Raw genomic sequence first — 26,764 nt, 5'->3', positions numbered from 1 at the left:
CTGTTTTTGTTACTGTTAAAGTTTTATTGAAATATCTCCGTGCCCACTGTCTACATATTGTCTACTGCTGCTGTCCTGCTATAGCTGTAGAGTCAAGCAGTTAAGACAGAGACTGCATGATCCACAAAGCCAAAAACATGTACTATCGGGCCCTTTACAGAAGTTTACCAAATGCTGATTTAGACACAAATACAACCTACCCAGGGTGCTGTGCTAAAGAAGCTCAGAGCTAAATCGAATGTTAAATTTAATGTTTTGATCTTCTAAATTCCATTTTACCATCTCATTTAAAAATAGCTACCATTCCCTGAGTGCATATCACATGCCAGGCACTGAGTTAAGACCTTCAATTTGTTCTCTTACTTAATCCTTACAATAAACCCCGTGGGTAATATTATCCCTGATTTATTGAGAAGTAATGAATGAAAAATGAGTCGTCAGTTGATTGCCTAATGGGAACATTTACTATTTCATAACTCAATGTTAGGGAGTAACCCAGGGGTGGACTGGAAAACTTTGGGTGTTCACTAAATACAATGAATCTGGCAGGGCCCAGATGAGCAGCCACAGCCAATTTCAGCAGAATTATGGGAGGATAATGACGCTCCCATTCTGGGATTCCTTTAGTTTTCAATCTACCTTTAGACCCAGTGAGCAGTCACTGCATCATGAATTTTCTGGAATTAGGGAAAAAACGGAGTAAATGGCATAGTTGACATGAAGCCTGGACACAGAGCTACCCAGGTCCCTGTCTCCAGTGATGTAGCCAGAGCCACGCAGCAAAAGCACCCCAAATCGAAGTGAGGATCTGCACCCCTTATTTCAGCCCTCTTCAGGAGTTGCTATGCCCACTCACTACCTCAATAGTTAGGCAAAGCAGGCCTTTCCAAAAGTTAAATATCTACTTTATCTACGTCCTAAGCAGTGATATCATAAAATCATAGGTCTTCTGTACCAACTGTGGTCTTCTCAGTTCAAATTAAAATAAATACGAAACAACTAATTTTTTAAAAGCCAGTCCGTCCGTGGCCTAAAACCTCTTGCCCATCATCAGCAGCTCACCTTGGGAAACCCCAGCTGAGCAGGAGCAGACTTTGGAGGCCCCCAGGCTGGCGCCCAACACCAGTGTCCCCTCCCTCAGTGACGCTGGCCACTTCCTGGACCTCACGGAACCTCTGTTCCCTCAAATGTAAAGGGGGGCACACGCGCCTTGCCTGGCCGGAAGGCTCAAGGGGCCCCCTCGAGGATTCATAAACAGCAGCCAATGAACAACCGCACAGCGGCCTACCCAGGACCCCTGCCCTCACAGGCTGGGGAGATTGGCACAGCCCTGCGCCTCGAGCAGGGCAGAGAGCAGGGCCAGGGACCTGAGCCATCTCCAGGGACGCCGGCTGAGCTGCCCATGCAGGGCTGGGGTGGGGGTGCAGGGCAGCCCCGCAGAACTAGAGCACAGGCCGTCAAGCACACGGGGGCCGTCGGTTAAAAGGAAAGCCACGGCCAGCTGGGCCGGGCCTGGGTTCGCAGGCGCTGGGGGCAACAGAGCTCGAAGGGAAATGGGTTCCTCCAAGCTGCTGCAGGCAGACTCAGGAGATGAGATCAGGCTAAGCTCACCCGCTATAAAGAGAAATGCAACCTGCCCGCGCCAACGCAGAGGGCAACAGAAGCGGGCCTGGGCCCAGAGTGGAGGGGCGGCAGCACACTGCCCGTCCCATGACCAAGGTGCCCAGGGGGTTATGCTGGCCCCCCCTAAGTAGGCCTTACAGTGCCCCTGCTCAGAAGACCCTTAGAGACTTCCCCTACCAGCGAGGCCCGGAGAGGGCAGGTGTCCGCCCCCAGGCCACACAGCTGCCTGCGGCCAGGCTGCATCTCTCAGCTCCAGCCACGCAGGCTTGTGACCTCAAATGAGAACCAAGTTCAAACCCTGACTCTGGGTAACCTTGCTTTGCCCTCGGTGCTGCAGTCACTTCAGTAGTGAAGCAGGTAATGAGAGTCCCGGTGGGGGCCCGTGTCCTGCCATGACCGTTCTTTGTCTGGCCAGGCCTGGGCTGGCCCTCACCCTCCCGGGAGGAGCAGGAGATAACCCGGACCACCGTGGACCCCCACGAGGGGGCTGTCCTAGGGAGGGAACTGATAAACCAAGAGCAAACAGGGCTGTGGGCCATGTGATAAGTGAGGGCGCAGCTGCGGCAGCAGGGGGATGAGGGGTGGGGGCCAGCGGGGAGGTCGGGAACCAAGAGGAGTCAGAGGCCTGTGAAGGCAGAAGGGGGAGGGGGCAAGGCCCCCACCCGGCCCGATGCTGGGGCTGCCAAAGAGTGCTGTGCCTCTGTTCCCCTCTTGCTGTTCTGCTGAGGCCCCCACATCCCCAGGACGGGGCAGGTGCTCTGCCCATCACTGGGAGCTCAGCCCAATTTTCCGGCCCTCAAAACTCTCCCCCGGCCTCCAAGAGCCCCCTCCCTTCAATGAGTCCTTCTCCCTGCCCCTGCACAACCACGGGGCACCTGTGCATGGCAAGCACGGCACCCTCCACCCACTGCTGCAAATCCCACTTATCCAAGGGCCTCCTCCAGACCCGAAGCCTCTGAGGCTGGGCAGGGGCCCCATCCTTACCGACTGCATCATCCCCAGCACTGCACCTGGCTGCCCAGAGCTGTGAGCATTGAAAGTCTGTCTCGCCTGGAGGACAAGGACCTAGAGAGCCTTCCAAAGCAGGAAGTGCATGCATCCTCCTGAAGACCTCCAGGAAGAAGCCTTTTCCCCACCACTGATGTGGGGTTCGGTGTAAGATACCAGGCAGGTCTCAACATCCCACTAGGCCTTCTTCTGGATAAAGAACTTTGAGTGCGTCACGGGGCCCTTCAGAGCCTCACACTTCTCAGATAGAAAATGGAGACCCCACTGCCACCCAGTGGGACGGCTGCGGTGAGTAAGTGATAAAAAGAGGCCGTTTCCCTTTTGCCAGTCATTTTCAGGAAAGCCAAAGAACCCCCAAGAGGTGCCATCAGAGCTGGCCAACAATGATGCAAGGCATAAAGCACCTACTGTGAGTTCAGCCTTTGAGCATGACAGCCATATTTCCTGCCCTCGGAGAGATTACTTTCTAGTGTGGGAGAAAGGCATGAAGCCAAATAACTTGCCAAATGGAATACAAATTCACACCACATCTAAGAGCTATGGACGAGAAGAGCGTGCAAAATCCAGAGGGACAGAATTCACATCCGAAGGCCCAAAAAGGCCTCCAAGCGCAAGTGTCGCTGGGCAGAAGAGCAGATCCGGGAACTCAGTCACAATCCAAGCCAAGGCCCTGCCCAAGTGCAGTCTGGGGAGCCCAATGCCAGGTGGCCCCGGGTCACCTGAGTGCCCAGGGCACTCATTGTTTGAGCTGCCACTCTTCTGTGGGGCAGCCTAGCCTTAAAGCAAACATCCCTGGGGGCTATCAACCTCGCAGCCTGCCAAGTCAGGCCCCGGAAGGCCAGTTCCTCTGCTTGTCAGTTCCAGAACCACAACGGGCGTTGGATGCCAAGCGTCCCTGCCTCAAGCTGAAACAAGGCTCCTTTCCCTGCCTGCTGTGCACCTGCCACTTGGCCTTCCCATGGGTCCCAGCAGCCGTAACCTTTACTCAGCTGTGCATGCCAACCAGCAGGGCCCAAGTCCAAAGCCCATCACTGCCCACCTGGCTCTGCTCAGGAAGTCTTTGATGGGCTCCCAGCAGCACCCTCCCCAACCAACATTACCCCACTTCCAAGGACTGAGTGTCGTCTACGTGCCAGGCGTGAGGCTGGGTGTGCCACAAATCATCGTATATTGTGTGGTCCTCAACACCAATCCCATGGTAGTTCACCCCGATCTACCAGAGCAGGTCAGGGAATCAGTCACGTGCCCAGACTCTGTTCGTGTTAGACATTCAATTGCAGGTCCGTCTGCTCCCCAGAAGCCCTGCCCACAGACCCTCACAGCTCTAACAAGAAGGTCTCAAGCTACTGACAGCTCTAATCATAGCACCAAGAAGTTAGCCCCCATGCATATCTTCCAGTTTTAGTGCCTTAGGACTGTTATAACAAAGTATCACAAACTCGGTGGCTTAAAACAATGGAAATATATTGTTCAGGAGACCAGAGGTCCAAAATGTGTTAGGAGGGCCAGATCCCACTGAAACCGTGGGGGAGAATCCTTCCTTGCCTCTTCCAGCTCCTGCTGTTTGCCTCCTTGGTGCTCCTTGGCTAGTGGATGCATCGTCCAGTCTCTGTCCATCCTCCACGCCTTCTCTGCCCGGTGCTTCCTCGTCTTCCAAGGACACCGGTCACACTGGAATAGCGCCCGTCTTACTCCAGCGTGACCTCATCTGAGCTTGGATCCAGCCCCAAAGACCTCATTTCCAAAGGTTACCTTCCCAAGCACCAGGATTAGGACTTCCATAGATCTTTCGGGGGAACACAATTCTACTCATAACTTGTGGCAGGGGCGGCCACATCCTAATTCGCCTTCCCTTCAGCACAAGAGGCCACAAACCAGATCCTCCAACTGTTCCTGGGAGACCACAGCCACAAGGCAGGGCTCCTGCCTTCAAGACACTTAGAGTCTGGTGGAGGCAGACACACACAAACCCAGAAAATGAGTGAGGTCTGCCATGTACGATGACACAAGGCAGCAGAGGGAAGAGTGACGGGTCCCCAGAAAGGCCTTTCCGCTTCCATCCATGTCCCCCAAGTGCCCACCACTGCGCCAGACACACGGCCTGAGCTGACGAAACGCCAGCCGCTTTGGACTCACGGCCACAGCAGCAGGCCCAGCAGGCCAGCCAGGAGAGCCACAGCCACCGCCAGGCAAGCGCACGACAACATGTGGGACGTGGGCACCGAGAGGGGCCTCACACCTCACAGGGAGTCCCCAGAGGTCGTCGGCAGAGACCAACCAAACCCTCCCGCACGACACAGAGACAGAGGCCTCAGCCCTCGCCGGAAGCTGGGGTCCCCGGCCCCCACGGGCCCCTGGGAGCCACAAAGCACTCACCAGGGCCACGCTTCCACCGTGCTTCGCATCCAGACACGGGCAGGCGTGCGTAATTCCAGGGAACGCTTCCGCAGCCTTGTTCCCCGGGCGGCCCACGGTCACTGTAAATCCATCAGGCTCAGAAAATCCTCAAGCGAAGCTCCGGGCGACTGACAGGCATGGCCATCGCGAGGGGCATCTTTTTAATTCCCTCCAGGTCGAAAGGTCAGTCATGGGGCCTGGGAGGACAGAAACAATCTTGTCACAATCACACACCCAGAGCAGGAGGAGGTAATTCCTCCTCCCTCATGGTTGACCCTAATTCTGAGGGCCTGTATCCTCTAACGCACTCAAGGCAGTGCTCACTAAAAGCCCGTCCCTGCCGCTCTGGGACCCAAATGAAGGAGAGGCAGGGCTCCACAGAGGCTTTCGGGCCAGTGCTGCTTCTCCCCAAGCACCAAGGGCTCTGCAGAGCTACCCTGAGGCGGCGGGGAAGAGGGTGTCCCTTCAACTGGCAGGAGACAAGGACCCAGGCAGGGTGAGAGGCCCCCTGACAGCGAGGCCAGCACGGGCCGAGGCTTGGGCTACCCCGTGGGGGTGAGAGGTTCTGGCAGGGAGCTGAGGGGCTTCTAAGTCAGCAGGTGGGAAGTCCTCCTTCTCGTTTCATTTCTTTTTCAAGACAACCACCAAATCCTGGCACCCCTCCAAGCCCAGCCCTGCCCTGTGAGCTTCCCCCGCAGGGCCTGGGCCGGTTCCTTTTTCACCCACTCATTCACCGGTGAGGTCCCAAGTCCTGGTCTGGGTATTGGAGATCCGATTTGTCTCCCCAACCCAGGGGGCTTAAATGATTCCAGAGGTAACTGAGGGAGACATCCATCCACAGTGCGCAGGGCTTGAGGTCCAGCCTTTCACCAGCCCACCCAACAAGATCAACGATGGCCCTTGGGTGAGCGCCCACTGCCCACCCTGCTGAGAGCTCTGCCCCCGCATCTGAGGCTACAGTCCCCCAACAACCCTGGTAGTGCTGTCCCCATTTTATAGATGAGGAGATGGGGTGCACAGACAGGAACGCTGCTTCCAACTAGTAAGAGTGACAATAGAGCCACATCCTAAGGCCAGAAAGCCTGTCTCCAAAGCCAGCGCCCCTCTGCCCCCCACCACTCCGCCCCCCATCCCACCGCCCCTCTGCCCCTCCGCGCCCCTACCCCTCTACCCCTCCACCCCTCAGCCCCTCCACCCCCCACCCTCTGCCCCCACCTCTCCACCCCCCCATCCCTCCACCCCTCTGCCCCTCTGCCCTCTGCCCCCCCGCCCCTCTGCCTCTCCGCCCCTCTGCCCCCCGCCCTTCTGCCCTCCACCCCTCCGCCCCCATCCCTCTGCCCCTCACCCCTCCGCCCCCCATCCCTCTGCCCCTCCACCCCTCTGCCCTCCACCCCTCCACCCCCCTGCACTGCCCAGCAAGGATGCCGACGTGGAATGCAGTCGCTAAAACTTACTTTCAGGCATTTCGCATGTATATAATCCTCACAAAATCTTCCCAACAACTCCATCAGTTTTAGACTATTATTATGCAATTTTGGAGATGAGAAACCTCAGGCACGGAGAGGTTAAGCGACTTGGTTAAGGGCACACTGCTAGAAAATCATAGAATCATAGAACTGTTGTCTATTTGAGGCCAGGCAGTCTGGCTCTAAAACCCATGAGCTAGACCGCTACGCCAACTGCCATCAGTAGCAGTTATATTCATTTTCTTCTCTTTTTTTAAAGATTATGGAAATTAATCTTTTATTTCTCTCTTGATTTGGGGGGGGATTCATTTTTTTAATACATACTTTTTATTAGAGAAGTTGTGAACTTACAAAACAATCGTGCACACTGTGCAGAATTCCCATACACCACCCCTCCACAGCATTTGTTACAAGCTATGTACATTTGTTTTCTATCGCTGCTGTAATACATTTTCACAAACTTGGCAGTTCAAACAGCACACGTTTATCTTCTGTTCCTGTAGGTCTGGAGTCTGACAGAGGTCTCCGCAGGCTAAAATTAGGGCATCTTTTCCAGCTCCTAGAAGCCACCTGCGCCCCTTGGCTTTTGGCCCCTTCCTCGGAAGGCAGCACCACAGCCTCTCTGACCTGCCTACACGGTCACGTCTCCTTGTGACTGATCCTTCTGGCCCTCCTCCACTTCTGAAGACTCTGGTGATGATACTGGGCCCACCTAGATGATTGGGGATCATCGTTCCGTCTCAAGGTCCTTAACCGTTATCACTTCTACCAAGGCCCCTGTGGCGTGTAAGGTAACATATTCACGGGTTCTGGGGATCGGGCCCAGGGCCTCCTCGGGGTGGAAGGAGGCATTATTCTTTCTGCCACAGACGCCATGGCCGAGGGGCACCTGCCTCTGCTTAAGCTCCAGTGGCCGGGAACACCAGGCCACCTCCTCACCACCCCTGCTGTGCGCACCACCCACACACACATTTCCAGGGGCCGGTGCACGAAGCACCCAGGAAGGAGTGCGTATGTTTCCTTCTTAAAAATCCACCCACAGGGAAGCAGCTGTGGCTCAATCAGTTGGGCTCCCATCTACCATATGGGAGGCCCTGGGTTCACGTCCCGGGGCCTCCTTGTGAAGGCAGGCTCGCTCGTGCGTGCGCTGTGGAGAGCCACCAGGCCCACAAACACTGAGGAGGACGGCCCGGCCCGCGAGCGCCGCAGAGAGCCAACTAGCAAGGTGATGCAACAAAAAGGGAGACAAGTAAAAACACAGAAGAGTGCGCAGCAAATGGACACAGGGAGCAGGCAGCAAGCAAGCCACAGGGAGGGAGGGGATAAAAAAAAATCCACCCACACCCAGTGGCCCTCATGACACCTGGGCAGCTCCAAGTAAAAATGAAGACGCTGCCTGCCATGTGGCTATGCCAGGTCGGTTGCTATTCCCAGGGCTGGCAGAGGCCACGGAGCCGGGAGGGCCGTTCCCGGGACCAGCACCCTGCTGGGAGCCAAGAGCACATTAACTAAGGATTTCATTTGCAACCCCTCCCCTGGGAGGTGGCTTTGTTTTCTCCACTCCACAGGTGAGACTCTAAGGGGCAGGACCAGGTTGGGCCTGACTCCAAAGCTGTGCTCCTTATCCTCTGAGACATACTCTCGTTTAAATGAGAGAAGGTTTCTAGAGATTCCACTTCTGGCAATGGTAGAACAGCTCCTATTGGTCGTGCCCTCTTATGATACCAGTTATAAACACTGGACAATTTTTTAAAAAAAAACAACTAGCTCAAAGCAGAGGGACTGAAAGCAGGCAGGTCCTGGAGTGGGATCAACCTGGAAAACCAATCTCAGCGAGGGAGGACTTCCTGCTCTGTGTGATTCGCAGCCAAGGTACCAGACGGCACCATGCAGGTGGCTAAAACTCAGGGGACCTCACCCTCTTGAAGAAAGAGAGAGCAGAGCTCACAGCGGCACAATAGTGGAAGAGTGAGTGGAGGAATCCAGAAAAGAGGGACTCAGAAAGGGGGCGTCCAAATTCTGTGATAACCTTTCACTAAGTCACAGACTTACCCGAGCCAAGCCTGCATGCAGCCCAGTTAAAGCCATGAGCTGCCAGCACAGAGAAGCCAGCCTCGGGACGGCATCGTGCAGAATTTCAGGACGGGGACCTGGTCAGCAGAGAAGGGCTGCTTACAGAAGAGAAGGGGGCAGTGACGGATGGCACCAGGCCTCAGCGAACGGAGAACGCAGCCTGTTAAATATTTACTGAGGTCCACAGGCAGGCTGGAAGCCAAGTTTGTTTTGTTGGGGTCGGGCCCATTAAAGTCACCCAAGGAAGAATTATTACATGGTCTGTTGGGTATTCCTGCAGCCAAGCGGTGGTCCCGGCCAAGGGCAACAGCAGTGCTGACATCACACGAGAAGGGGCCCACCTGGCCTCCACCTGCCAGGGCCCGCAACATGGGGTGATGTTCCCCACAGCTTCTGGTTTCATCAAACAATAACCATTCTCTCTCCAGGAGCATTTCCATGTCTGCTGCCTACCTGCTGTGTGACCGCTGAAAAGGTGTTAGCTCCTTCCACGACATTGGCTATGCTTAAGAAGATAGACAATGCCAAGGACAGGCTTTGCTGCAGAACAAGTGGAACTCTCATATGTGGCCAGTGGACAGACATTCTAAAGAAACCACCACCGCTTTGGTAAACTGTTTTGTGCTATCTACGAAAGCTGAAAATATGCATAACCGATGCCGCAGCAATTCCATGCTAGGTGAAAAGTCACAGAAAGGTGGACATGTGTTCACCAAAAGACATGTCTAAGGATGTCACCCAGGAGAGGAAGGGAACAGGGAGTTATTGCATAAGAGATACAGAGTTCTGTTTGAGGGAACGCAAAGTTTAGGTAATGGACTGTGGTGATGATAGCACAACACTGTGCATGTAATTAACAGCACTAAAACATACATTTGAATGTGGTTAAAAAGGAAAAATTTAGGTTGTAGATATGTTAGAATAAAAAAAAACTTTAAAGAAATCATAGGACTGTACCACACAATGAAGACTAATGTAGACCATGGACTATAGATAATAGTAGTTGTAATAGTAATCTTTCAATTATAACAAATGTACCACATTAATGCCAGGTGTTAATAATGGCAGCGGGGAAGGGGATATGGGAACTCTACATTTCCTGCATTTTTCTGTAAACCTACAACTTAAAATAATTTTTTTTTTCAATTTCTCCTACTGTAAGAATTTTTCTGGGGTATTGATGACATCAGAACACCCCCTCAAGGCCTGGGAATCAGCAGGTTCCACTTTCCCTGCTCCACTGTATTCCCATGTCCCTGCCTAAAGAGTACTGAGGGCCAGGGCTACTAAACCTGATAGGAGAACTCTGGACAAATAAGGACGCCCTGGCCCAGGGTCCAGGAATCGCCCGGCAGGAGAGCACAGCCCCAAGCCCCATTCTCTCCGCTGAGCCTCTCCTCTCGGCCTCTTGGCTCCTCAGGCCCCAGTGCACCATTCCTTTCTTGGCCCTCCCCATTCAGTGCTTCCCCCAGTTGACTCTCCAGTAGTGGCTTTTCTTGCCTACCACCAGGAGAACATCTTTTTTTTAAATTTTTTTTTTAAAGATACCTAAATCACACAAAATTTGACATTAAAAAGTATAAGAAGTTCCCATATGTCCCACTCCCCACACCCGTCACTCCTCCCACATTGAAAACTTCTTTCATTAGTGTGGTACATTCACTGCAATTGATGAAAACATTTCGGAGCATTGCTACACAGCATGTTTACATTGTAGTTTACACTCTCCCCCAGTCTGTTCAGTGGGTTATGGCAGAATATGTGATGTCCTGCATCTGTCCCTGCAATATCATTCAGGACAATTCCAAGTCCCAAAAATGCCCCAAAATCACACTTCTTCTGACCTCTCCCTACCTTCAGCAACTCCCATGGCCACTGTCTCTATGTCAATGATATAGAGACATCTTCCATTGCTAGAGTCACAAGAATTCCATAGTAGAATACCAGTAAGTCCACTCTAATCCATATTTGATTCCTCCATCCTGAGGACCCTGGAATGGTGCTGCCCACTCCACCTCTAAATCGAGAAGAGAGCATCTTCTTACATCAGCTACACCTAAATGTGGGATGGATGGAAACATACAGGAGGGGCAGATGGATGCTCTGGGAACTAGAGAACTTACGTTCCCCCGGGTGGCAGAGGCTAGCAAAATGGGGTACAAGGTACAGAATGAAGAGAACTAGGTGAAGGGGCCGCTGGCGACAGAGTTGTGCGAGGAATGCCGTTTGTGGTGGGAGCCCAGAAAGGTCTCCGAGTGTGTGTATGGCAGCATCGTTCCTCTCCGTCTGCTTCTGTGGCTTTTATTCTTTCTTCCCTCTCTTGCAGAAGTCATCAGTCACGTTGTAAACTTCAGCACCAGCCCGAGTCAGCACAGGTAGATCCTAACACCTCGGAAATCCAGCCAAGAAGGCAGCAATACTGCTGCACAAGATGAAAAGGTGGTGCCATGAGGCCAAGATTGAGTCATTCAGTCTCTCAAAATCCTTGCTAGCAAGAAGTTCTGCCTCACTTTCTCTTTCTTCCAGATGTGTGAGGCAAGATTTCTTCGAAGCAGATACCACAAAGAAGGTATCCACTTATCTCCTTCTGAGGAAGGGAGAGGCAGTGACTTGTCTTGCTGTGTTCTCATTATTTCTCTGTGATACCCCAAGAGCTGGGCTCACCTAACCTGGGAAGATAAATCAAGGCGATGTGTTCCCAGAGAAAGCTGGCAGCTGTCTTGCTGACAGGCTCTATTTTTTGCTTAATTTCAATTCCTCCCAAAAGTGTGCAGGGGAGACACGGATCAGCTGCTTTGGAATTCCCAAGCCTTGCAGCACTAACTACCCCCTGCACTCTTGCCATGCCTCCTTCAGGGGATGGGGGCATAAGGTGGGGCTTGGGGGCCAAATAAACCAGGGTGTGAATCCCAGAGCTGCCAGCCTCAGGCTGCGTGACAATGGGTCTGTGAAAGTGTTTCCTCAGCTGTTTAATAAAAACAAGGACTGAAAGTGCACATGTGGATGAGAGACAAGAGTATATAAATAAAGGGCTCAGTACTCATCCCTGCGCACAAGACAGAAGCCTGGGACCGTCCCCGCAGCACAGCGCTGCTAACACTGTCATCACCCCCATGAGTTAGATTTGGGAGGCACACACTGAATCCTATTATTAATATTATTAATATTATCCCCACGCTGTGCCAGATGCTGTGGGGCTTCCACTGGAGGAGGCAAGGCGGCTGACGCAGAATGAGCCCTATTGTCAAGCACCTGCACCTGTGTTAGGAGTTAGCCCCGCAAAGTACATTTATTTGAGCCATTCCTTAAGAAGACTGACAATTAGCTTCCACCAGACTCAAGAAGCCCAGGGATGTCCTGTGTAGGGTCAAGGAACTCAACAGGTGCTTAATAAATGTTTGCTGGAATAGTGGGTGATTAATAATAGTGACATACTGAGTGTTCACTAGAGCAGGCCCAGTGCCAGGGACTGGACATAACCCCTTACGGGGCAGGCATGACCCCTACTCTCAAGGAGCTTTCAGTTAGTACAAGGAAGACACCCCGAGAAGGAAGCACAGGGAGGAAGCAGATCCCTATGCCAGGGCACAGGTGGTCCCGGCCGGGTTGCCATGGCAGGCTGTAGGGCGCCAGGGCCCAGAGGGAGAGGCTGGACCACACGGGATGTCAGAAGGTCTGGCATGGCAGAGCACAAGACCTTGGGAATAATCTGGCCTGGTTCCCTCACTGAGCAGAATGAGAAGCAAAACTCAGGTGAGCAGGGTGGGCTGGGAACCCACGACCCACCCTTGGGCCACTGTGGGCTTCTCCTGAATGGGTTAGGTGCTGGGGCACTGTCAGCAGGAGGTGGCAAGGTCAGCAGCCTGGCAGAGCAGTAAAAACTGCATTTCCTGAGGGTTGTTGTAAGAGTGTCAGTTCAAGTGTCAGTGCATTCATTCATGTAATCCCCATCAACCCTGTGAGAGTGCACTCCTTCCAGATGGGAACCCTAGAGCACAGCAAGCTGTGTGCCCAAAGCTGCACAGGTGGCAAGAGGTAGAGCTGCCATTGGAGCCCAGGCACTGTCTCTCCAGAGCCTTTATGGTTAACCACTCAGCTCTCCTGCCTTAGAAGGATTATGTAGTGGGAAAGACCAGGGACAGGGATAAGAAGCTTCTGAAAGAAGGAGATAGGGTGGGCAGTAGCTTAGTTGCAGGAAAAGGCAACAAGCAGAAATTCCTGAGGCACAGACAATGTCCACTGCCAGGAACTGATGACCATGGCCCCGACAGGCCATCAGCAGGTCCCAAGTCCTCTCTTTTCCACAGTAAGTGCCCATCACATCATCCACCTGACTCTATCAGGGTGAAAACTGTCCGGCTGCAGCCTGGAGCCATGATATCATTTCCACCAGGTTCAGGGCTATAGAGAGGCAGGTCTCCCAAACACCTCTGGTCTCTGACTGCTTCTCCCACCCTGCAGGTGAGAAAACAAATGCACCTGGAGGGACCTGTGAGTGGCATCCAGGTAGACCATGGGCACTTACAAACTGTCTTACAAGTCCACCAGAATGGAGGCCCCAAAACATCGTGGGATAAGACTATCCTCATTGCTGATTCCTTCACAAAAGCTTTCTTAATTAACTAGAAGGTCCAGCGAGGAATAGCACTAAGAATTTTAAGAGAGACAGAGAGAGAGCTGGGAGGAGGAGAGAAAGAGCTTGGTACAGCTGGAGGATGAGATGCAGTAGCCAGCGCTTTAGGGGAAAACTGAGCAGGGTAAGAATTGCAGCAGCTGGGAAGCCTTCCTTTCTGTGTCTCTGCATCTATATTTGCAAAGTGGGACCTGCCTTACAGATTCCGGGGAAGAGCAGAGATAACGGATGGAGAGCTCAATAGAGCTCCTTCCATTTAATCAGCATTCACCTCCATGATCTCTACCTTTACAGCGGGAAGGCTGTAGAGATACTGAAGTCATAAACACTTTCCCTCTAGAAGTCAAAGTTCAGGGTTTTAAAAAATTCCCTTTGGCCTTGCCCACAAAATGCCACAGGTGAAGGTGAGCCCAAATGTCAATCCAATTCCCACGAACAAATGGGGAAAGCACTATGGAGTCAAACCAATGACTCAAGGACATGGTTCTGTGCAGAAGATGGGACCTACCCTTAGAGACACAGAATGCGAGCATTCTAGGGCATGCATATTCTCCAAAAACGTTCGTTGAAGAAGAGCTCACACTGGTCTCTGGCCATATAGAGAAATAGGACTTAATCAATTTAAGAACTAAGACAAATCATGACTCCAAACCGCAGTTGGTGCAGTGAGGAAGCTCGGGGAGCTCCCACAGGGCTGAAGCTGTTTCATGTGGACCCTGAGAAGTATGTGAGCTGGGAAGAGGAAGTGCAAGCTACAAGGGAGGGGTAGGGATGGTGTCAAGATGCAAAGAAAGAAAGGAACGGAATTTATTAATCACCAGTCACAGACAAAGCCCCGTTTAATTCCCCATTCAATCCCCATGTATCTCCACAAGCAGCATATGGTCTCATATCCCAGAATCACAGCACCCGAAGCGCAGAAAGGGGAGCGTGGGGAGGTTGCGCTGCACTGAGAGGTGGATTTCAGCCAGAACCATCTGACTGCAGATAGCCTCCATGTCCACCATCGCACCAAACCCCTTCCCACTTGGGGGCTGGGTTCACGTTTAGAGGGTCCTGAGCTCCAATTCTCTTAGGGCTGGGCAGCTGGCTTCCTCAGCTTGAGCTGGCTTCCTCAAGATGGAGCTTTCCACCAGGCGAGCCTGCTCCACCTGCCCTTTCCCACATCCTACAGCACCATACGTGCCATCATCGCCATGTTTGTTCTGACTGCTCTTCAACACCTGGATTAGCTGGGCTTCCGGGGAGGTCATGCTCGTGACTTGGGAATGCACTTCTGGCTCTCCCAGAAAGTCTATGTCAAGTCTCTCAAGCACATTGCACTGAGTAAACTTCTCTAGGAATCTCCTTCACCCAGAGGATATTGGGGATATCCAAAGAGTGAAGGGCCAGGGGGAAGAGATGGAAACGGGGGCCCAAAAGACAAGGACAGGGCACAGGCAACACTGCTTTGCTCCACTGCCAACAAGTGACCTGGGGACACCTAATGGCTTATACTTGCCTCTCCTGTCTCCCCCATCAGAAGGCAAACCCCTTTTATGTTTCAGCACACAGCATTTGAGGGGTTGGGAGATGAAAAGAATGAATCGGCAATACTAATATTATCTAGAGAAAGGGAAAGAACAGACGAGAGGGAAGGGAGGAGAGGGGAGAAGAGGGGAAAAAATAAATTCAAACTCACTGTACAAGAAACATGTCAGAATGGCACTCCTGAAAGAAACCAGAGCTCCGTGGGAACCGAGTGACACTACAGCATTCTAGGTAAGCCAAGTGTGACGATTCACACACACACACACACACACACACACACACACTGCTGCCTGGTGTGTGAGTGACTCATTCATATTTGCCAAGTGCCTTCACAGTGCAGGTTGCAGCGTTCTTCTCATAAAAAGCCTCTCCCACACTGGCCCCCGGGCCAGCAGGTCTCAGACCTGATGTGTAGAAGAACCAGCATGAGGGTCCCATAGGCTCCTCAAGTTGTGTGAGGCAGAAGCATCTCAGAGCTCACAGAAGAACCCCTGTCCTGAGGGAAAGTGCTCAGGAAATGAACGGAAGGCTCTTTGAGAAAGAGTGAGGTGACAGCGGGTGCTGCTGGGGGGACGGGGCGCCCGATCCCCAGGGAGCACCACTCTGTGCCAGGCTCCTTCTTCCTCACCACTAGATGTGTTTTACAGTCAAGCAGCCGTGGCTTGCCAGGGTAGCTTATCCAAGGTCACAGAACTAGGAAGCAGCAGGGCTGGGAACTTCCCTTTGTGGCAGAGAAAAAAAAATGTTTTTTAAAAAAGTGAAGGAAAAGAACACACTCCAAATTCTGGGAACATGGAATGGTTTGGGAGAGTGGAAGGAAATGGGAGGGAAAAAAAGGAAAAATAAATTAGTGAGCACTTCACATACCACACCTGGCCACATATATTATCTTAGTCCTTCAAACAGAACTTTACTCTTCTCATTTCACAGATGAGAAGCTGGAGACGCTGGGGAATAGGAAGGAGCAGGAACCCAACTCTTGCCTTGAGGCGTGAGCAGCCTCTGTGTCCTGGCACCCACAAGTCCTACCACCAGGAGGAGAAACCGATCACAGGTGGTGAAGGCAGGGATGATGCGTGACTTTCCACCGTCACCACTAAGTTGGTGAGAGAGTGGAGACTAAATCCCATGACTCAGATTTCTTCTCCAACTGTGACTTAAACAGTCCAACTAGCAACAGCGCATCTCATCGTTATGCTACTTCCTTGGAAATGAACAGCTGCCTTCGCTGCTGGGAAGATAAAATGAGATGATCCGTGCAAAGCACCTCAATAAATATCAGCTATTAATATTATCACTACCACCTGCGTTCGACACGTGAATGCTAGCCAAAATTTCTCAGCAGCCCACACATCTGAAAAGTAAAACATCCCCTGTGCTTCCAGAAATCAAAAGGGGTCTCTCCTCTCTCTGCTCAATTTCCAAATTAGTTAAGGCAGAGAACAGGTGATCCTTCGGTTAATTCAAGATGCCCAGGGAATTAGGGCTGTGTTTATTAAGCAGACACGGAGCCAAAGGTAAAGGAGAATGTGCCCTGGGAATCTGCCCAAGTCTGCAAGAAGGAGCAGGCCTTCAGCCTGAGCTTGCAAAGACCTTCTCCAAACCCTCCGGAGGCCACGCCCCAAGGCCAGAGACAGGCCCACATCTTAGGACACGTCTACCCTGCAGTCTGGACTCCTGTAACTCCACGGCCCTGCCTAACCCCAGGCAGGGTAACTGGGATGGGCCAGCACCAGCAAGTGAGTGAGCAGGGAGAGGCGCAGGCCCTGCCTGGTGGGGAGGAGAGGGCAGCCCAGGGCGCAGCCAGCAGCAGATCAGGGAACGGCGAGAGCGCTTCCCCTAGCTTTGCTCTTCTTCAGCCTGCAGTCCTAGAAGGTCGGAAGCAAGGGGCTGGGACAAGGGGACAAAGAGTGTTTACTGAGTCCCCGAAGGACCAGGGACCACCCCGCACATAACTTCATCAAACATCTCCCATAATTTTCATGGCAGCCCTCAAAGGTGACAGGAGTTGTCCCCACCTGAGACCTAGAGAAGCTGAAATAGACAAACTGGGATTCCAAGCCAGAGCTTTCTGGCTCCTTCCATTAAAATTCTCTGCCCAGGGACAGGGACGACATTATACGGAAAGGTCACTTCCTATGTGACATTTCTGTAGTGTTTGAGGTTATTTTTCACTCACATATATTTTTAATGTCATCAGGAAAAAAAGTACAAATGTTTGACTTCTTTTTTCCTTGAATCAACAGCTGGCACTAAAAAAAATAAAAATAAAAACTTAAAAATAAAAAAATAAGAAACATCTGGCACTAGAATTTGCAGGTTCTCTTCTCTGGGTGGCAGAACAGTTCCTGGCTGTGGCTTCAAAATCACCAAAAAGAAGGATCTTCTTTTGATGACACTGGGGAAGTCACACTTGGCCAAGGTGGGCCCCTGATTCGCATCAATTCTGCCTAAGCAGATAAAGCATGGGGCTGCCAACATGTGCCAGCAGAGCCCCAGGCAGCTGGTGCAGGCATCAGAAAACCAGGGTGTGCAGCACCTGCGACCAAGACAGCCGTCACCTGCGTCTATCTGGTCGACCACCGACCCTTCTGAACCCACCAGGCTGAGAGGCCACAAGGGGGGAGGGAGGGAAAGATGCCTGTGGGGTCCTCCTCAGCTCTGCAAAAGTGCCCCGGACCAAAACAAACTTTCTGAGATCAAGTGTCCCACGAGGGGAAATAGGAGTATTGTGAAGAGAGAGGCAGCTGAAGTTCAATGCTTCCTTCAAACTCTTCCACCCAAGGAACCTGTACCAGCAAGGAGAACATGTGGTGAGACAGTGCATGTGTGTGCGGGGGGTGAGGGGATCAGGTAGGAAAAAGAGAATTTCCCTCTTTTCTGTACTGTTCGACTATAAAATTTTAATGCCCCCCATGAGTGACCCCCACATTTTTCCTGAGCTTTGCCCTCCCCTGTGAATGCCCCTGGGCATTCAATCAGCAGAAGGCAGCTGTATGTGTTAACTCTGGGCCAACAAGTCGTGTGGCAGCACCTAACATGAAGTGTCACCTCCCGGAGCCCACAGTCTGGCTATGACCGTTCCTCTGCATTTCATAATTTTGCTCTCACTTTCCTTTTTTCCTTGTCAAGGAGGTCGGCAGGGCAGTTACGCAATCCTCTTAGAAGGTAATCTGGACGTCAGTCTAGGAGGACAGGAATGAACCCAGCGCGTCACCCTGGGCTTCCTCCACCTCCCAGCCTCTGGGCAGAGGACAGAAGGGAGACGGCCAGCAAGCAGGAAGCAGGGCTGTTCAGCAGCCCCCCCTGGCAGACGGCCCTCAGAAGGGCCAACATTCTGGGGTCCCACCCCCTGGGGCTTTCCACCACCTTCATCACATTTACACATTTAAATTTAAGCATCACCATGACCCAGTTCAAGTTAATGCTTTACAAGAAAGGCCACCGAAGTTCAGAAACGTTAAGCCACTCATCCAAGGTCCTGAAGCTGGTAGTTGGGGAGCGGAGGTTCCGCCAGCTAAAGAGGACGTTTGTCTGAACATCTCAAGAGCTCTCATAGCTGGAGCCAGGGAATGCAGAAAGAAATGACCAGTTTCACAGCACACTCCTTATCTTTCCCTCCTTCACCACGTGCTTCCTGGGAGCCCACACCTGAAGGGCTGCTTCCCCCCACCACCTTCTCCCACCTAAGGGAGTCTGGCTCTGCTAGGTACTGACTGCTCCTTCTCTCATAAAATAAAATTTGTAAATAGCCAACACTCTCCAACTTTCAGGTTATGGAAGTGGAGGGAACAACCAAAACAGGTTTTGTGGGGTTTTTTTTAACAGTGTTGTTTGTTTTTTGTGTGTTTGTGTTGTTTTTTGTTTTCTTTTTTTTTTTTTTAAATAAAGGTCATTAAGCTCTCAGGAAAGCATGAGGAGGAAAAAAGCCTAATGGAAAATGATTAGTATTATCTAACACCTCCTTTGCCTGACTTTCTGTTAGTCAAACACGACAAAGCTTAATACCAAGTAATGAGACTTAAATAATTAATACCTGATAACATTAGCATCATTTTGGTATTTAATAATAAAGAATAATAACGTCCACGTCATGATTTACTAATGAGAGCTTAAATAAATAATTGATAGTAATAAGGAATGCGCAGCTTGCCAGCTTGTTGACTCATGAACGTGCCTCCATCCTGCCCTGTCCCCAGCCTCTGGTCAATATCGTCTCCCCCATCCACGCTGTCCAAAGCTGCTTCTCACCACCCCGAGCCCATCAGCAGCGGCTCCCAAATAACAAAGTAAGCACTAGGGACACAGCAGCACCCGCGGGGCGGGAAGTCATACTTACAGCTTCGTAAACTTTGCAAAATTAAAGAGCTGGCGTTAAAAAGATAAATACATTGAGGGAATGAAGATCAGGATGCAAAATTATACACGCAGGACCAAATTTTTTTAAAAGACTGTTACTGATTCAAATGGTAGGAAGCAGGTTAAATGAACTACGGCATATCTACACTATGAAAGGCTCTGCAGCCACACAACCGTGCCCCATGCTCAGGAACTGTGCGGGGTATTTCTTTCTGGGTGGTGGAACTGTTTGAAATTTGCTTCTTGTCACTTATTCCTTTCTTGAAAAGTGCAGAGCAGAGGGTCAAGTGCCATAGACCCTCGGCCTGCACTGGAAATCAGGCTTCACCAGGAGCTGGCCAGGTGTCCCCTAACAAGGCCCAAGTCCCCTTACCCCTCAGTCTGGCACCACCTCCCAGGGCTGCTATGGGATTAAACTAAGTCAGGTAATATTTGCAAAGGGCTTAGAACATGCCTGGCTCATAAGAAATACCATATCATTCTTTGTTAAACCAAAAATTGTATAACAAGAAAAAAAAAAGCAAATTACTGAAAAAGTCAAGGAGGAAACTACTGATTAGCATAGACAGACAGACTCCAGAGACACTACTCAGAGTAATGCCGCCAGGATGTCACTGCCATTTTCTTCTATTTCCTCTTATAGTATAGGTGTAAGAAATGCTTCCCACCCTCGTTGACAGTATGGTTGAAATTCCACAGGAAGTGGCACCCAGTCATTTATTAGAGGCTGGAGGGTGGGTGACACGGGGCCTCTGGGGCATTGACATCAAAAGGGATGCCGGTAAAGTGTATCTCACGCGATTTCCCCCTTGGGTCTCAGAATTTCCCAGTACTCCCCCATCCCACCCCCAGCACATCTGCACAGCCCCAAAGGCTGTCGTCAGTCATAAAAGCTCCTCCTTCACCTGGAGCCCAAGGCAGCTCCCAGGGGGCATTACCATCCCAACAGCCCAGCTTTTGTCAGAGAAGGAAAAGGAAGGTGAGGATGGAAATGCAGGCAAACAGCACTGTCCAGCAGGGCCCCCTGCAAATGGTGCACCCTCCAGAGCACTGGAAGGAGGCGGCTTTTGGAGCCTGGCTCGTTGTTATTCCTGCCAGGTGTCAGCAGGCCGGCCAGCCCCAGGTACCAAAGAGGAATGTGCACATGTGAGATCAGGGATGACAGCCCCATCCAGTTCCTCACCTCCCAGCCCTCTAACTGGGGAAGAGTTGCTGGGTCTGGTTTGCAGGTAAAAGGGCTGCCAGACTGCAGAGCCTAAGTGCCCTCCCTGTCCACCTACCTGGCCAGCGTACCCCTTCCCTTCCAACCTCCCAGATGGCTTGACCTTGGCTGAGGCCCAGCGCAGGCCTGGGCAGCATCCCCAGCCATTCCTGGCAGCCTCAGGAAGGACATGGGCAGCCCTCAGGCAGGGCTAGAAGGGCATCTGCCCTGCGCAAACACTGCTCGGTGGAGCCTCCCCACCCGGGGCGTACACAGCCCAGCTAGCTGTTGGGCCCAGCCTGCCGGAGCTGTCCTGGCTGGGGATGAAGAGGGTCTACTGTCACCCTCGAAGGTGCCTCCCAGCCCCGCGCACACAGGGTAAGGGCACAAACCTCTCACAGGCACCAGTGCCTTCTTGCTAAAATGGTCCATGCCCCTATGAAATCAGCCCCAGGGCTCCGAGACAGCATGCGCAGGGCCCGGCACCCCGCATGGTACCCGCAGGGGCTCCTTGAACGGGAGGCAAGGGGCTCGCCTCTTGGGGCCCGGGAGTCTTCCTCTCTACTTGTGGGGGGTCTCCACAGCAACTAGTCTCCTGCAAAAAAACACCTGCCTGCACTCACCTTTACCCAGACCTCTAGCCTCTGCAGTGCTCAGAGCTGCTCCTCCACCCTGAGGAAGAGAAGGCGCCCCGGGTCAGAGCCCCACCTGCCCGCCCTCTCCCAGCCCCGGGCTGCCTTTCTGTCGGACTAGATGTTCCTCCTCCTCCAGGCAGGCGTCCCCCTTGCCTTCCTCCACATGTCTCCAGCCCCACAGCAGACCCCACCGGGAACTGGATGAGATCTGGACCAGCGCTGGGGCACCAAAGGAAGGCACTAAGACTCGACTCCCACTTTGCACGGGTGGGTCAGAAGCAGAGCCTGATATTGTACCGGTGCGGACCAGGCCCTCCTCTGGGAAGCAGTGGGCCTGGGTTCAGACAGCGCAAGGTGCTCGGGGTCCAGGGCCGCCTCAACCCGGCCCCCACCACTGCCCCAGTGCCCTATTCCTGTGGGCCAGGAGGGCCTGATCAGCAGGAACCTGGGCACACATCCGGGAAAGATCAGGAAGGTGCTGGGTCCTGAGCGAGCTGGACTCAAATGCTCCCGAGATGCCTAAATCAACCCTGAACTCCAACAAACCAACAATTAAAACTTAAAAACAGCAGGGTGGGAAGGGGAGGGGTGCCCAAAGCAGCATGATGCCGTCCACCCCGGGGGTCCGAGGCAGAGGCTGGACTGGCCGAGGGTGGGGTGATGGTCTCCTGGGCATTTACAGTGCCCAGATCTCAGAACGCCTGGTGACCTGCCAGCCAACAGACCGTCCCTCTGATGGCTTCTGGCTCCCACTCCCCAGGGCCCAGGACACCAAGAGGAGCTACTGAATGCTTCACACACAGTATCAGTCTCCCCCACTGCTGGAACCAATGACCGCAAACAGCACACCCACTTGTGGAGGCCACAAGTCCAGCGTGGGTATTGACAGGTATTGGCAGGGCTGTGCTCCTTCTGGAGGCCCTAGGGGAGATTCTCCAGCTTCTAGAGGTCACCCGTATTCTCTGGCTCGTGGCCTACCCCACAGGCCAGCAATGGCACGTTGTGCCTTGCATCTCTCTGACCTCCTGCCTCCCTCCTCACTTAAGGACCCCTGTGAGTACACTGGGCACATCCAGATCATCCAAGATATTCTCCCTATTTTAAAGTCACCTAATGAGCAACCCAATTCCATCTGCAGCCTTAACTCCCCTTTTCCAGGCAATGTGTCCTCTTTCCAGGATCTGGAGATCAGAGCATGTGCATCTCTGGAGGGCCATTATCCTGCCCGGGTAGCCATATTCCTGCCAGGCCTGCAGGCTGCTGCTCAAGTCCTGGGAGCTCCCTACCCCCGGCAAGGAACACCCCTGCCTGTCACCTACCACCCTCCCCACTGAAAAAGCCTGGCCCGCCCCAGTCCACAGTGGCCTCTGGATCATTCCAGTTGCCTCCCCATCCTGGGGATCCTCACCCAAACACTGTGGGGCAGTGAATCTAATGGATGTGGAAGTGGCAGCAAGAGACATGCTCAGGGCCACAAGCTGGAGGCAGCAGGCCTGGCTGGCATTCTCCACGCCACCTGCAAGGAGCCAAGCACTCAACCTGGGCCTTTGCTCGTGCAATCACAGTCTTAGAGAAGGGTCCCTTCCAGGAAAGGGGTGTCCTCTGCTACCAGGTCTGGTGTGCTAGGGGGACAGGAGGACCTCTGTCTTGAGTTCAGCGACTGCTGAGAACTGTTCAATGTCATAAATATTGTGTCCATTATTTAAAATTATAAAGGGGGGGTGGTGGAGAAGGGGAGGGCTGGAGGGAAGCAAACCAGCACCTACCAAGCATTTGCTCAGTGCCAGGAGCAGGCATTAAGTCACTGAATCTGCCCACAAACCTGTGGGTAGCTGAATTAGATCCATTTCACAGACAGGAAGGCTGAGCCTTGGAATCAGCAGCACACCCAAAGTCACAGTAGGGAATTGGCAAGGCCAGATTTCAAACCTGTCGGCTGCTCTTTGCCTTCCACCATCACTGAAGTTCCCTGTGTACGCTTTCTCTCCCTCCCACCCCTAATCTCAGCTCAAACCTCCTGCCAGCAGGGAGGTGTCAAACCAGAGTTCTTGGTTTCAGGCCTCAACTTGTACCAAAGAAAGCTTCTTTCCCCTTCAGTGGCAGGTCCCCGGAAGCCACGCTGGGTGCAGGGTGTGGCTGTAAGCAAGCAGAGGACACAGCCAGCAGTCACTCAGCATTCACCCAGAACCCAGCCTCAACCTTTCCCCCAGATCTCTCTCTGTCCTCACAAAGTCAAAATAATCTGGAATGACCAATGCCATTACGGTGCAGGGCTGGCCAAGCTCAGCCTGGGCCAGGGACTAAGCCCTGCCACCTCAGCCAAACTTGTTCCTGTCACTCCAGACTCCAAAGCAAAGCCCTGACCACATCCCCATTGGGTGTCCTTAGGCAAGTCACTTGACCACACTGCCAAGCTGGCACTGCACCAGGGGATGGGGATACAGACACTACAGTGTAAAAGAAACATGGTGCCTGTCCTGTTGAAGATTCGAGTCTAGCAGAGGGGCAAATAAATGTTCTCACAAACACACACCGAAGTGACAAAATGCAGTTGGTGCTGTGAAGAAGTCCACCCCTTCCCCAGGAGCGAATCTAGGAATGAAATGGAACTGCCAGAAAAGGTGACATTTATGCACCTGAAAGATAAGTAGGATTTTTTATTTGCTTATGAAGAAAGAGGTGTGAGAGGAAAGACATTCCTTGGCAAATATCACTTATCTGGGGACATTTCAAATTGACAGCTGTCCAAATTAATGGGGCAGGTACTTGCATTCACTTGCAAAGCATGGTTCTGCTATCATAATCAGATACAGATTTGGAAAGAAATAAAAACAGAGGTGCCTGTTTCTAGAAGAGCATGCGTAAGAATGAGTCCGATGGGGCTCCCCTTCCTCTCCATCTGCAAAATACACAAGTTAATCAAGACCTAGCTTACAAATCAGTGAGAAAAAAAAAAACGCTAGCACCCCACAGGAAATGACCAGCTTACAAAATGCAAATAGACAATAAACATGAAAACATAGTCAGGCCCCATCAGTAGTCAAAGCAAAGCAAATTTAAAACATGATACCAGTTTTGTTTGTTTGTTTTTTATTTGGGTGTTTGCCAATCACATTGCTCACTCCAGCCCTAGGGTTTGTTGCACTCATTAATTACAAAGCTCTAAATTTAGAAAAAGACACTGTAGGGTGGCTGCTGGCAAAGATTCCTCAAAAGAAATCTAACAGCACATATCAAGATACTTTTAAACTCCTTCCACCTTCCTGGGTGGCTCTGCTAAGAAAAGATCAGAGATGTATGAAAAGGGATGTGTGTTATAAAGGGCAAAAGCAGGAGATCTCAGTGCCCAGCAGCACTGACATGGCTGAGGACAATGACAGAGTCAATAACTCCGGTAGCAGCTAGATGTGCTGAGCCTCTGCTCCGTGCCCTGGATGAGACACCTGACAAACTTTCCCCATCTCGTCCTTGCAGCCCCACATTGAAGGTGCCCTTTTCAGCCCCATTTTACAGAGGAGGAAAAAATTACCGGGTATCTTCCTTGTACCATGTACATGATGAAATATGATAAAGCAACTCAAAACAAGATTTTAAAGCTTGCAATGACATCAGGAAATGGTGATGAAAGAATGCTAAGTGATGGGAGCCGATGTAGCCCAGAAGGTGAGTGCCAGCTTCCCACATACGTGGTCCCAGGTTCAATGCCTGGTACCTCAAAAAAAAAAAGAAAAAAAAATGTTAAGTGAAAAAAAAAGAAAAGTCAAGATAAAAATCAATTACTAGGACTGATGAGAAAGGTTATGGGTGTAAAAGGAACTCACTCTTGGAAAGGACAGCAAAGGAAATGAACTAATCTGTACTAAGAACCTACTAGGTGCTGGGCACTAAGATGGCAAGATCACAAAGATTTAATAAACTTCTGCAGCTGGACCTCCAACTTGAACCCATCAGTCTTTTTCAGCTCTACTAACACATCTTAAGGTCTCGGGTCCTCCATGCTCACCTCTGCTTCCTTCCCTTAACCCAGGAAGTCTGAATAACTAATTCCTCCAGCAATTCTCCAATGAAGCTTTCCTTAGGCCACCCAAGCACAGCAGAACCTTCGTTCCTTTATGTGCCTCAGTATGCCTTGTTCCTACCTTAATTACAGCTGCTCCTATACCATGCTATAAAGACATATTTACATGCTTGGCTTTCTACCAGAATATCAACTCCTTCAGAGTTCAGAGTTGGCCTTTACCCATCAGCACATCTCCAGAGTCTGGCACAATGAACAGTGCATAGCATGCAGGCAATGATTACTAGATGGAAGAAGAGCTGGGTAGAAGGATGGCTCGGTGGAATTAAACATAAAAGGATGATGAAAAAAAAGCAGGAAGGAAGCATGGAAGTATGATGGAAGAATAGATAGAAGCATAGGAGAAAGGCGAGAACAAGAAGAAATCATCAGTAAGAAGTGAGGAAAGAGATCCCCAAGCAATAGGACAGCAGCAGACAGAGAAGGAAGGCCGAACGACAAGACCACAGGGGCATCCCAAAGCTCGCCTCTTGACCGTGGGGTCATCAAGAGCCATTTTAAGCATGTTCCTATGTGAAGGGCACTCTACAAAATGTTTCCCAGCCCTTGAGAGGGTCACAAAGTAGGCAGTCAAGATATGGCCATATGACAAAGTGACAAACTCAGCAGAGGAGTGAGCGCTCATGAGCTCATCCATCTTCTCTCCAAGACTGCCTGGTGAGAGTCCCCACGTGACCCCTCCAGCTCCTAAGCTCCAGAAGAGCCATCCCCTACCTGGTCCAATCTGGAATGGCCAGCCCTCTTCCCGCTTTCTGAAGGTGGCTCTGGGACGCGTGGAAGGGGAGCCCCTGGTTCCCGGTCCCACACCACACCCCAGTGCCCACTGCGGGAACCAATCCTGCCAGGAGGTGCTGTGCCTCCAGCCCTGCTCCTCCTCTCCTCCTGGCTCGCTCCCTTCGCAGGGCCGCCCAGCAGTTCCAGGAAGCTGCCCTGCCTGACTTGCACGCATGGCTCCTGCAGCACCTGGGGCGCCACCAGTTCTCGCCACTGCTGGCGGCTGCGGGCCAGTCACGGGGCGCTGTGTGAAAGGAGGTGTTCACGGAGCTCTGTGTCACCCTTCAGCCTGCATGGGGGCATTGTTCCTGGGGCTCACCCCACCCAGATAATACAAGCCTAAGGAGGGGGAGATGACACATTAGAGAAGAGAAAGCCGTCTCCCTCAGGGTTTGTGAATCAGCCTCTCACTTGTTAGGACAAGGCAACAAATGCCGGCTCAGGGCGTCCTCTGAACTCCGGCCCTTCACACGTGAGCATCTCATTTAACAAACTTTGGCCCAGATGGTATCATCCCCATTTTACAGATGAGGAAACTGAGGCCAGGAAGGTTAAGTAAACAGAGGACCCAAGACTCAACCCCAGGTCTGAAGCTGAAGCCCGGGTCTGACTACTCTATGGATTTCTCCAAGTTCACTGCAAAGCTCACGCCTGCTCAGTCTAGAGAGAAGGCGCGAAGATACCACCCAGATCCCCGTGAGGACAGGGCTGAGGGGACAGTCTGCAGGACAGGAGTGGACACGCGGTCCCAGCCTCATGACTCCTCTCATAACAACTGCCAGTCTCATTTTCACCACTTAATTCCTTCTAAGCAGCCCTGGATAGCGGAAGGAGAGCAGGCCCCAAACCAAGGGACCAGAGTTCAAATACGAACTCAGCCACCACGTGACCTTGAGCAAATTGCTTAATCTGACCTACCACTGCTCATCAGAAGTCCTCATGCATGGCACAGGGTGGGTACCCAGAAAGCACTGGTTCCTGGTCTTT

The 26,764-nt window shown here is 52.1% G+C and overlaps 1 long non-coding RNA gene across 10 annotated transcripts in view; it reads right to left on the bottom strand.

Moving 5' to 3' along the window:
* Nucleotides 1-26,764, bottom strand: part of LOC101412618 (uncharacterized) — a 405,636-nt gene that overhangs the window by 323,152 nt on the left and 55,720 nt on the right. For all 10 annotated transcript variants that reach the window (XR_011645691.1, XR_011645694.1, XR_011645696.1 and 7 more), the window contains exon 2: nt 5,008-5,225. This is a non-coding gene — a long non-coding RNA (uncharacterized lncRNA). The remainder of the gene's footprint in view (nt 1-5,007; nt 5,226-26,764) is intronic.

Source organism: Dasypus novemcinctus, chromosome 14 (genome assembly GCF_030445035.2).
Source record: "Dasypus novemcinctus isolate mDasNov1 chromosome 14, mDasNov1.1.hap2, whole genome shotgun sequence".
Taxonomy (NCBI): domain Eukaryota; kingdom Metazoa; phylum Chordata; class Mammalia; order Cingulata; family Dasypodidae; genus Dasypus; species Dasypus novemcinctus.
This window is presented reverse-complemented; position numbering and strand designations above follow the sequence as displayed.